Below are 12,691 nucleotides of genomic sequence, written 5' to 3' on the forward strand. Positions count from 1 at the left end.
TGGTCATAGAAGCCTGCAAAGAGTCTATGAGTTCTAAACCTGGCTTGACTTGAATTTGCCAGTTGTGGGGTGTTTGAATTGGGGGTGTGAACCTCTCTGAATCTTACTTTTTGGAGGCTTGAACTACAGGATCTCTTCCAGGCTTGTGACATATATACACAGGTGAGAAAAATGAAATAGATTTAGAATTTTCCTGTTTTACATTTGTAAAATTTCAACTTGAGTCTTATTTCAAGAAACGTTGCTATTTTTTAGTAGGTATCCTTTGTGTTGTATCTTATTAGTGAATCAGCTTTTCCAAAGTGTATTGTTGTTAGACACAGCTTGTTGTCTTAGTTGACATGACAGCTGCCTCTTGATTAACCAAAGTAGACACACATTCTGAGGCTGGTCTCCCTTAGTTTCAAACTGGTGAAAGAGTGCCATGCAGGAATATTCCATAGACAGATGACTGAGAGATACTTCCCCCGCCCCCTGCAAATTGTTGACAGTGTATTACTGTGTTGAGTAACGTCATATAAATAAAATGTAAGAGAATTGGATATTCTCACTTCTAGGGTTACTTTATTTGGGATTGTGAAACAGGTTTTTCCATTCTCACTAGGATAATATGTCATTGTGTCAGGGAGTGGATATTCGTGGCAGTCTGGAAGATTAGGAAAGATGAATTTAACCTGTTGGAGAAAAAGATGAGGAGACTGGAGAAGATTTTCTAAAAAGACTGAGCTTCGAGACCTTTCCCTCGTTGCTTACCAGTGGTTCCCATGCCCTTCTTTGTTTGAAAAAACCCATTATTTCAATAAACGCTTTTTGAACTGGGTGCTATAGGAATTACAAAAGAATTCTTCATCCAGAGCTGCTTCTTCTGGGTATTTACTCTCTTGCTGGGTTCTCAATGCTTAGTCCGTGAAAAGATGCAGTAAATGTCTGAGTGTCCCCAAAGAATGACTAGACAAGAAGAGAGAAGGGAGAAGGACTCCAGCAGTAGGAGAAGACCCTAAGGAGCCACAACATTTGAGCAGTTTGAGTTAAGAATAGCTAAATAACTTGTTTTAATTCTCTTTTAGGGGAGAGTAGAAGGGGTGGGATTGGGTTCGGTTAGGACATAGGCCTGGGAATCGGGAAGGGACAGTTGTATGTTTTAGGGTAGTAAATGAGGGGAAGTTCCTTGTGGAAGTTCCTTTATTACCCCATCTTTTTATTTTGAAAATGTCAAACCCTTAGAATAACAGTAATATGAGTACCTGTTTACCCTTCTTCTAGACGAATTGGTTATTAGCATTTTTGCCATGCTTGTGTCATGCTCTGTGTATGTACATGTTTTGAATCAAATGTGGTATATATATATTTGTATGATTTTCTTTAAGCACCTGAATATAAGTTGCAGATGCTATGACATTTCACCTTTAAATACCTGCTAAAGAGAACTTTATTCTGTGTAACCCCAGTGCAATGATGACACCCAACAATTTTTGCATTGCTATAACATGATCTAGTATATAGACGATATTTACATTTGGGAGTGGAATGTGTATGTATTCATTTTAAATCAGGTGGACTTGTCCAGCACAATGTGTGTTTAATGAATTGGTGGAACAAGAAGAGTAGGACCACAGAAACTGGTTTCAGTATATTTTAAAAGTCCTATATAGCCAGTAAGATAGAAGAAGGAAGCCCATTATATTCTGATATGCTATATTCTTGAAGATACAATCTTAGACAAGGACAAAGCATAGAAGAGTGTAAAAAAAGAACTTATAAACCGCGGTGGACGGCTGGATAGATAGAAAAGAAAAAAAGAACATCTTGGAAGGATAAAAAATGAACTATAACATTTTCATGTCTTTAGGAGAAGGAAGTAGATAGCTGGAGGACAGGGAATACTTTTTTTTTTAAACCTTTGAACTTTGAACATTATTTATTAAAAACGGTGAGTAAGCATAGGCTTACGTTGATACTGTCATTAACCTTGTAGGGTATAGGACCATACTTCTCTCTATGTGTTAAAGAAATTCAGAGAATGAGACCTGAAACAAAGATGGAGGAAATTTTTTTGTCTCTTAAATTTTGAAGGGACATTTGATGTTTGTGTCACTTAAGGAAAAGGATGTTCATGGTGTAAGGAGGTATTGTTTTCAGAAAGTGCTGGTGTGGAAAGGAGGGACTTGGTGGCGGGGGGCAGTATCCAGAAAGTCTGTAATTACATAGAGGAAGCACGAAGGAGATCTCTTAGGAGTTTGTTTATTCCTCTTGGATATTTTTTTTCTCCTATAAGAATGAGAAACAAGAGAATTTTGTCATTTGTTTCAGTAGAAAAGTACAGAAGATGGCAAACAGGACACAGAATTTATTTACCTTTTGTGTATATTTCTGCTACCTTTGATGGTGAGAGAAGATAAATATGTTGAAACAAAAGCTGCTAAGAGAAAATGAACATTTAGGAACAATAGCTGGATATTCTCTGTATTTTTAAAAGAGATTCTTGGGTTTTACTGAAGATTATCCGAAGGTTCAAAGAAAATCTTACTGAGTAGTACTAGAAATCAGCGTTATTAGTAAATTATATCTGATAGTGATTCTGGGTGGTATTACACAGTGTGGGCATTTTTATGCATTTATATGGTGAACTTGTGTGATATTTATGCTTAAAAGTTAGTTTTTTGAAGTGTTTTGAAATATGTTGCCTGAAAGGTTATCATTAATTTCAGAGTTGACTCAGCCCCATTCCGCGCCCCCCCCCCATTTTTGAATGATTAACACAAAGTTATTGATTGGCGCTCAGTGCCGTTTCTCTTGAAGGCTGGTGTTTATTAATCAGTGAGTATTGAATTGCTCGCGGTGTCCATTAGGTGTCCTGCGGTTAATGAAGACAGATGGTCCAGCCTTGATAGATGTTTCTGGAAAGTTAACACGTCCACAGTGGTGGTACATTCCCATCAGGGATGGAAGCCGCTGACCTCAGGCAGGCCTTCAGGAGGAGGGAGACCCTGCGGTTTGATTGGGCCTTCCTCTCTAGTGTGTGACCTTGCCGGGTAAGAATTTTGATTTTATCAGTTCTTTCAGAGTTGACGAGGACTGTGAGACTGAAAGATGTTAAGTAAGCTAAGCAGAATTACAAGCGTAAAGGATATTGAACATCTCAGCCAGGTAACTTGTTAAGGTTACTCTGGTCAGTTGTAATCTGGTCAAAAGGATAAAGTTTGGACCTTAACTTTACTTGGTGAACATAGAAATTAGATGGGGAAGAATCAGATATTTTCAACTGATACTTTCATCAAGTCTTAAGAATTTGGTAGAGGACCTTTTTTTTTTTTTCCCCACCCCAGGGCTATTCTGCCTTAAAACCTGGCCCTTAAAATCAGAGCATCTTTATATTTTGGGGCTGGATAAACGTGGATTCTTCTCTGGTGTTCTTTGTAGTTAGTTACCAAAAGCCCCATTGCTCTGTGGCAGATATGTTACAATACAAAGGTAATGATATAACAGCAATAATAATAATGAGTGCTTACCATGTGTTGGGCACTTTGCAAAAATATGGAGTTCCCCCCCTCCACCTATTGTTCCATTAATCCCACAAAAGCCCTAGGAAGTAGATAGTATTAGCATTCCCACTTTATAGAATATCGAAGCTTAGGGAAGCTCAGGACTTGGAGCCCAAGTTCAGAGGCAGGTAACCTGACTCCAGAGAAACTTACGATCTTAGCCACATGTCATGGAATTTCTTTTGCACATTTCACCTTCTTTCCAGCTGTGTTTCCCTTAGGAGCTAGCATGGCCATTTTGATCTGATCTGATCTCTCAAATGAACACTAAGGAAATAACAGTTATTGTTAACATATTTAAGCAGTAACTTTTAGTGTAGTTTCTTTTTGAAGACTGCTGATCTTAATCTGTTTTATGTTAATTCTCAGTAATAGTTTGGACCATTAAAAATGAAGGCTGGGAAAAAACCCAAGGATAATGCAAAGAAAAACTATTTTTTCTTAGATTCTCTTACTGTTAACGTTGTCCCCATTTACTTTTTCATTTGTGTGTATTTTCTTGTTCTGTATTTATATGTGTATATGTGTGTGTATCAATATATTTTTTCCAGATCATTTGACAATGTTACAGATATCATGGCCCTTTACCCCTGGATATTTTAGTGTGTATTTCCTAAGAACAGGGATGTTGTTCACTTATACAGCAGTAACTGTTTCATAAATTTACACTGTTAAAATATTTATATCTAATCTACTATCTATATCACAGTTTGTCAGTTGACCTAATATGGTCCTTTACAACATTTTTTTCCCCCTGCGGTATAAGATCCAGTCTAAGGTTATCCGTCACGTTTACTTGTTGTATCTGTTTACTGTCCTTTCTCCTGGCGTGTTTCTACAGTTCGTCTTCTATCAGATTGACAGTCTTTAAATTCCTTCTTCTGTACTTGTCTGAAGTTTCCTTATCATTAGATGCAGGTTACGCATTCTCAGTCAGATCTTCATTCTCCTTGTCTATTCTTTTTCAAAATCAGAAAATTACCAGTGATCCAATAATATTATCTAGGTACAGATCTTGGATTCCATCAGTTATTCCGGAAATGTCTTTATGGTAGGAAAATCCTGGGCCATACGTTGCGTCTGGCAGCCTTTCATGTGAAACAGTTTCTCATTCTGTCTGTGGGCTTCATGGCACTGACAGTTTTGAGGAGTAGGTCAGTTACTGCTAGCATACCCTTCTGTTTTGGTTTGTTTGAAGTCACCTCCTGTTTAGATTCAGGGTTTGCGCTTTCGGCAGCAGTGCTGCCCAGGGGACACTGGGTTCTTCTCAGTACACAATGTGTACTCAGCACATCATCTTCACAAGCACACAATGTCCGTTTGTCTCACTTCTGGCCATGTTGACCTTGAGCCTGTGGTTAAGGCCCTATCTGCCAGGTTTGACCAGTGTTACTCTCTCCCTCTTTTCAAACAGTAACTATCTTGTGGAGTGATGTTTTTCATTAATAAACTATTGCTCCTCAGATTTATAGGCTTTAGAATCCATGGATGATTCTTGACTGAATCAGTTAGTCTTATGATGGTTGCCCAATGGTGATTTAAAATTTCATCATTCCCTCTTCATTTATTCACTGTCTTTCTTCCACAAAGTGTTCTCTTATCTCTCACTGAAAAAAAAAATCAGATTAGACTCATGAATTCTTACTTTATTCTTATCTTTACTTATTTTGAAGCTCAAATTGTCTTAGATTTGGCCGGCAGGAGCCTCCTGAAGCTGACTGCTCTGTACTTTTGGTGCATCTGCACCGTTCTTTGACACGTCCTCACTTTCTGGCACTCAGTGGTCCTCCTCGTGTCTTGTCTCTGCCTCAGCCCTGAAAGTGGCCATTCCTCCAGGGAGCGTATGAGGGTGCCTAGTTCTCTATATCCTGGCCAAACTGTGACTTTTCATACTGTTTGATTTTTGCCAATCTGATAAATCAGAAATAACATCTCAGTGTCATTTCAATTTGTATTTCTTTTATAAGTGAAATTGAACATCTTTTCATATAATGTGTATACTTTGTATATGTGTCTGCACGTGTGTGTGTGTGTGTTTGTGTGTGTGTGTATATATTCATGGGACTTTCCAGGTGGCTCGGTGGTAAACAATTCACCTACCAGTGCAGGAGATGCAAGAGGCACAGATTCGATCCCTGGATCAGGAAGATCCCCTGGAGCATCTCACTCCAGTATTGATGCCAGGATAATCCCATGGACAGAGGAGCCTGGCAGGCTACAGTCCATGGGGTTGCAAAGAGTCAGACGTGACTGAGCACGCATGCATGCACTTGTATATCATGTCCTTTGCCCATTTTTTCTGTCAAGTTACTAGTCTTTATTTCCTCAATTTTAAGTCTTCTTTATGTATTATGGATATTACCCCTTTATCTGTAATATGAATGCAAATATTGTCTCCCATTTTATCTGTTATCTTTGGTTAATGATTTTTTTGCCATGCAGAAAAAATTGTTAAACATTTTTTTTCCCCTTAATCCATTGCCCCAGTTTTTTTTTTTTAATTTTATTTTATTTTTAAGCTTTACAAATTGTATTAGTTTTGCCAAATATCAAAATGAATCTGCCACAGGTATACATGTGTTCCCCATCCTGAACCCTCCTCCCTCCTCCCTCCTCCCTCCCCATACCCTCCCTCTGGGTTGTCCCAGTGCACTCAGTCTTTTATTCTTCCTGGTTTTGACTCATAGTTAGTGTGTCCTTCCATGTATCAAGTTTAGAGATGAATCTGCCATTTTCCCCCCCTCTTATACTTCATTGTTTTACATTTAGATCTCTGATTTGTTTGGAGTCTGTTCCTTATGGTATGAATTTTATCTTTTTCCAAATGACTAATCAATTGCTTTAACCATTTATTAAAAAATCAGTTTTTGCCCTAGCGATTTTTAGACACCCTCTTTATCATGAGCAGTACTGACATTCTATCTGGTTTGAACTTTCTGTACTTCCCCACTGACCTGTTTGTCTGCTTTCAGCCAGTAGCACACTTTTCACTTAAGAGGTTTTATAGCATAATTTAATGTCTGAGAGGCCTAGTCCTCGCCTCTACCATTCGGTGTTTTCCTGGCTGTTCTTGCATATGTGTTTTTAATATGAAGCTCTGTATCAATTTTTCAGCTTCATTGAAAAGAATTATTGGTATATTTATGGGAATTGTATTAAATTGATAAATTAGCTTATAACAAACTGACATTTTTATAACGTTGGCTTGTTCTGTTCCAAAATAAGAAATGTCTTTCTGTTTGTTAAGTTCTTCATTTATAGCTTTTTAGGAATGTTATAAAGTTTTCCTCAGATGGGTTTTATACATGTCATTAAATTTATTCTTAAATATTTTATTTTCTTTGTGAACCTTTTTTTTACATATTATATCATCTCAGTCAGAACAGATCAGTACATGTAGACCTGTTTCATTCTCTGAAATGGAGCTTTGGTAGTCTGTTGTACCCTAGTTTAACTTTCCCTGTATTGGTATATTTTATGTTGCTTCTGAGTTTTACTTACTATTAACAATGTTGTGGAGGATTTCTTTGTACCTATATTTTTGCTTACTTGTATTTGTATCTATAAAATAAATTCTTGAAAATGGAATTGCTTATTCATAGATCATGTAGATTTTTTTGGTGGTGTATAATACCAAATTATCCTCTCAACACTTTTTAAACAAAGTAAACTTTATTGTATATGTCCTCTCTTAAAAGATATTCAAAACTTTCTTTTTGAAAGAAGGGTCATAAAAGTTAATTCTAAACAAAAAGTATGTTTCCATTAACATGGGGAATGTAAAGATAGCAAAGTCATGATTTCTCCCTTAGATAACTTAAAGATAGTTTTGGAAATCAAATATGTGTTTATTTATATACATTACAAAATAGAAGAATTTCTTTGGTAGGTAGACTTAGAACTGAGCCCCCAAAAAGTGTTGAATTTAGGTTAGTAGGGAGACTCAAAGGAGGACATTTAATGGGAGAATAGCATAAGCCTAAGAAGCAGAATTTTACCATGTTACGTGAGGTCATTGAAATAACTGGTCTTAGACTGAAACAGGTGTTTGTTCTTGAAGATAAAGTAGGAACAGTTTGGGGAAGACCTTGTGTCCCACAGAGTTTGGATTTGATCCACTGGGCAGTAGAAAGACCTTCTGAATTAGTAATCTATTGCCATGTAACAAATTACCCCTGAATTTAGTGGCTTAGAACTAAACAAGCATTTTACGGTCTCTTAGCAATTTCTGTGGTTCGTGGGTCAGGGATTTGGGAACTCTTGCGAGAGTTCTGTCCTTAGAAGCAAGCCAGTAGATTCAGCCCACATTCAAGGTGGGGAGGAGGCAGGCATTAGGTTCTACCTTTTAAGGAGAGGTGTGTCAAAGAATCTGGGGACGTTTTAAAACCACTCCACTATCTGTGTTCTGAAGAAAAGGAGGGGTGTATGATTTTGAAACGAAGACTACCACAGTATCTAGCAGATTAATCTGGTAGCAGTGGCAAAGAATAATTGAAGAAAGGGACAAACAGATTGACCTTAGTGCAGTAATCCAGCAGTAGGGTTAATGGTGGAGCTGGCTGGGGAGATGAGAGAGAACAGGGGTGTTGCAGAAAGAGAGGGAGATGAGAGTAAAAAGTGGTTTCAAGGTTTTCTGGCCTGCAGAATGATAAGGCATGTAGTAACTGGAAAGAGAAAACAATTTTGAGGGGGTAAGGGTGCTTGTCTGGTTTTGAACATTGAAGGGGAAATTCCTAAGCCCTTGAAACATGAACCAGGTCTCATGTTGAAATGTCTAGCTAAAGAGGGAAACTTAATGTGAAGTTTAACCCTCATGTGAAGTGAGGGTTACACTCTTCAAGGGATGAGTGTACAGAGAGGCAGACCAGAGAACTGAAGACCAAATCTCTGGGGGAAACCATGGTCTGGAGTCTGGTTAGAAGGGAGTGAAAAAGTTGGCTTAGACCTCAACATTTGGAAAACTTAAGATCATGGCATCTGATCCCATCACTTCATGGCGAATAGATGGGGATACAATGGAAACAGTGAGAGAGTTTTTTGGGGGGTCTCCAAAATCACTGCAGATGGTGACTGCAGCCATGAAATTAAAAGACGCTTGCTCCTTGGAAGAAAAGCTGTGACCAACCTAGACAGCATATTAAAAAAGAGAGACATTACTTTACCAACAAAGGTCCATCTAGTCAAAGCTGGGATTTTTTTAGTAGTCATGTATGGATGTGAGAGTTGGACTGTAAAGAAAGCTGAGCACCAAAGAATTGATGCTTTTGAACTGTGGTGTTGGAGAAGACTCTTGAGAGTTCTTGGACTGCAAGGAGATCCAACCAGTCCATCCTAAAGGAAATCAGTCCTGAATACTCTTTGGAAGGACTGCTACTGAAGCTGAAACTCCAATACTTCGGCCACCTGATGCGAAGAACCAACTCATTGGAAAAGACCCTGGTGTTGGGAAAGATTGAAGACAGGAGGAGAAGGGGACAACCGAGGATGAGATGGTTGGATGGCATCACCAACACAATGGACATGAGTTTGTGTAGGCTTCCGGAGTTGGTAATGGATAGGAAATCCTGGCATGCTGCAGTCCATGAGGTTGAAAAGAGTCAGACATGACTGAGTGACTGAACTAAGAGGAGCTGGATCTGTAGCATTAGAGAAAGATCTGGCTGTGTTCCTGATAAGAACAAAAACGGTGACGTGATGGAGAACTTCAGATATCAAGGAGTCTGAAAAGAGTGATGTTTGAAATGAACGCATCTGCCTGTAAGATTGTCACAGGTGACAGCAATTTAAGTGAAGTAGAACAGTTTTGGAAATTGGATTATAACATTTAATTCGATGATTAACTTTTTTAAAAAATGTGCCTAAAGTGGGAGGATGAGTGGCTGGCATGCCTTTCATCGCTTAGATTCTGAGATCTTACATCCTTCTTGCCTCCTTTTAGCACCACCAAGCCTTCCTGGAGTGGAACTTTTGCTCAGTTCTTGGCTGGAGGGATGCAGTACGACTTTCCTTCACTTGTTTTCAGGGACTCTTAACTGTGAGTGAAATCAACTTACTTTCTGATTTTTTTTTACTTCTCATACTGTTTTGACTGTTCTTATCTGTGCTTTTCCCCCCTCCCTTCCTTTCCCTTCCCCCTAGTGTGGCTTCAAGATGAGATCCAAGCAAGGGGTCACCTGTTTTCCCTTTTTCTTATCTCAGCTTGAAGCACAATTCTGTTATTCATTGGTGGTGTTCACTGAACTTGCAGAGGTGATTAGTGAATCTGATTACTACAGCTGCTGACAAATAGAAACACTAAAGTGACAGATCATTTTGAATTCTTTTATGTTATGTGTCTGTATATGTATTTAATCAGCTTTCAAGGTAGTAAAGGAATTGTCAGTAAGGTGGAACAAAAAAACGTGAAAATATTTTAAGAATCACTGTATGTGAAATAGTTTAAGATTTCTATAAGGACTTGAGATCAGATGGGCCAAGGAATTACATAGTAGAACACTGACATAGCCAGAAATGAAATCTGAGTTTTTTCTCCTACATAGAGTGATGATGATTATTTTGATTTTTTTTTCCTAAGAGGACTATTTTTTTCTTTAAGAATAACTTTTGAGTCTTCTAAAGACTTTGAGAAACTAAATTAGCGTTCTGAATTAAAGAGTAGACTTTATACTGTGGAAAAAGAAAAACAGAACTATTGCTGATAAATACTAGCACAAAAAGAACTGACTGCTCATGGTAACATGGTCTCTGAATAAATAAGGCAGCATTAAAAGATGTATGCTAGTTCTGCATTGTGCATGGAAGGTTGGCATAGGAAGAGCTGAGAGGCAGGGGAGGGGGAGAAAGCCATCAGGAGTGAGGGAAGTCTGAGAAGCTTTGGGGTGGAGAGTGCAGAAAAGAAGAAACTGTTAGAGGAAGCATGAAATGAGAAACATGGGCTCTAAACATGTCAGTACTGCCATGACGATTCTTACATCTAGTTTTCATTATATGTATTAAGATTTTATGTCAGTGGCTATGAGAGAGAGGGACAGACAAAAAGTGAGAAAGTGTGTCCTAGGAGAATGCCGATTTTGTTGTTTATTTTCACAGTTAAATGTATGGATATATTTTCAAGGACCGTCTCATGACTTCTACTACTTGTACTTAGGCAGCGAAAAAGCAGTTGGTGTGATTAATTGATGTATTTCCCTTTTCCTGCCTCTGTCCGTTCTGTCCCCTCCTCTCTCCCTAATGTTCTCTGAGACTCACTTTGAGCACCATCAGTCCCAGACCCTTCCTCCCATTCCCAGTGCTCCACACCTTGCTGGGTTCCTCGTCCTCCTCCGGATCCCTTGACTCCAGAATGTCCTGGGAATCACTCTATCCCTGGTCTCCTCCAACATGTTATGTAAATGTCTATTGAGGTGTTTGTTTTCTCTACTGGACTATGAATTCCTTAGTGGAAGGAGTCGAGTCTTACTCACCTGTGGATGCTGCTGCTGCTAAGTCACTTCAGTCGTGTCCGACTCTGTGTGACCCCATAGATGGCAGGCCACCAGGCTCCCCCGTCCCTGGGATTCTCCAGGCAAGAACACTGGAGCGGGTTGCCATTTCCTTCTCCAATGCATGAAAGTGAAAAGTGAAAGTGAAGTCGCTCAGTCGTGTCCGACCCTCAGCGACCCCATGGACTGCAGCCCACCAGGCTCCTCCGTCCATGGGATTTTCCAGGCAGGAGTACTGAAGTGGGGTGCCATTGCCTCCCCACGTCTAATGAGTGTTAGTGGAATGAACATACGACTGATTTCCCACGCCTTGTAGTGTCTACACCACCAGCATGGCAGGGGTATTGCTGCACTTCGATGGTCAGGAGATCTGGTGGCTAGGGAGACATCACGTGAGCTGCAGAGAATCTTTTGTAGACTGAAAAAATGAATAGAGTGGACTTCGTGACCTTGAGATGCTCCTCCGAATAGGTTTCAGCCACAGCTCGGGAGCGAGAGCCAAGTGTGGATGAATGAGACTGTGTAGTACATGTCACAGCAGAGCCTCACACACCAGACCACCTTGAAAGCCTGTGCCCAGTGTAGCCTGGGGAGGTTGGGAAATGGTTAGGCAGCTGCTCACCTCGTGGAGAAGAAGGAGCAGGGTGTACCAGCCATAGAGGTCCGAGGATCACTGTTTGAGAAGTTGAGAAGGAGCTTGAGGCTCCTGGGAGTTGGTAAGTAGACACGTGGTAGGAAATGAGATTGGAAGGAGCTGAGTTTGTAATCCTGATAGTTAGTCATTGCCCTGTTGATTGTGGGGAACCATTGGAGATTTTAAAATCATAGGAATGGCACCGTTTCACCATTTTAGAAAAATGCTCTGGCAGCAGTGTGAAAATTGGACTGGATGGGGATAAACTAAAGAAAATGGACTAGTTAGGACATGAGTGAACGAAGTCGTCCAGATGAGCAAGATGAAGGGCCTGGATTAGAGCACTGACAGTGGAGGTGTGGAAGAGGAGACCAGGTGGAGTATGCTTTGGGAGGTAGAGTTCGTGAGATTTATGGACTAGAGCTCCACGTAGCAGTTGTGAGAGAGATGGAAGAGTAGCAAATGGCTGCTGATTTTTGAATCTTCTAGCTGTTGGATGTGGAGAAGGCAATGGCACCCCACTCCAGCACTCTTGCCTGGAAAATCCCATGGACGGAGGAGCCTGGTGGGCTGCAGTCCATGGGGTCGCTAAGAGTCGGACACGACTGAGCGACTTCACTTTGACTTTTCACTTTCATGCATTGGAGAAGGAAATGGCAACCCACTCCAGTGTTCTTGCCTGGAGAATCCCAGGGACGGGGGAGCCTGGTGGGCTGCTGTCTATGGGGTTGCAGAGTCGGACACGACTGAAGCAACTTAGCAGCAGCAGCAGCAGCCATTGGATGAGAGGAAGCTTGGACTTGGTTTTGGACATCTGAAAAGGGGGGGCATTGAAATGGCAACAACTAGCAGACCATTGGCAATGTGAGTCCGAAGTTTAGGAGAGATGTGGGTGGTGGAGTCACATTGTGTGAATGGGCGAGATTACTAAAGGGGAAATAGCTGGGCATAATGAGGGCAGCCCACGCAAAGGACCCCTGGACATGCCAGCCTTTAAAGGGAAGGAAAAGCCCATTGAAGAACAGGTTCCGAAA

The 12,691-nt window shown here is 40.2% G+C and overlaps 1 long non-coding RNA gene across 49 annotated transcripts in view; it reads left to right on the forward strand.

The window, feature by feature from the left end:
* LOC147373796 (uncharacterized) overlaps positions 1–12,691 on the forward strand; it is a 208,402-nt gene that overhangs the window by 17,479 nt on the left and 178,232 nt on the right. For 37 of the 49 annotated variants that reach the window (XR_015162114.1, XR_015162119.1, XR_015162100.1 and 34 more), the window contains exon 3: positions 9,481–9,576. The exons of the other annotated variants lie outside the window; for them this stretch is intronic. This is a non-coding gene — a long non-coding RNA (uncharacterized LOC147373796). The remainder of the gene's footprint in view (positions 1–9,480; positions 9,577–12,691) is intronic. 49 annotated transcript variants of the gene reach the window in all.

Source organism: Bos grunniens, chromosome 4, assembly GCF_055505025.1.
Source record: "Bos grunniens cultivar Pamir isolate PY7600 chromosome 4, Bosgru_T2T1.0, whole genome shotgun sequence".
Classification (NCBI taxonomy): Eukaryota; Metazoa; Chordata; class Mammalia; order Artiodactyla; family Bovidae; genus Bos; species Bos grunniens.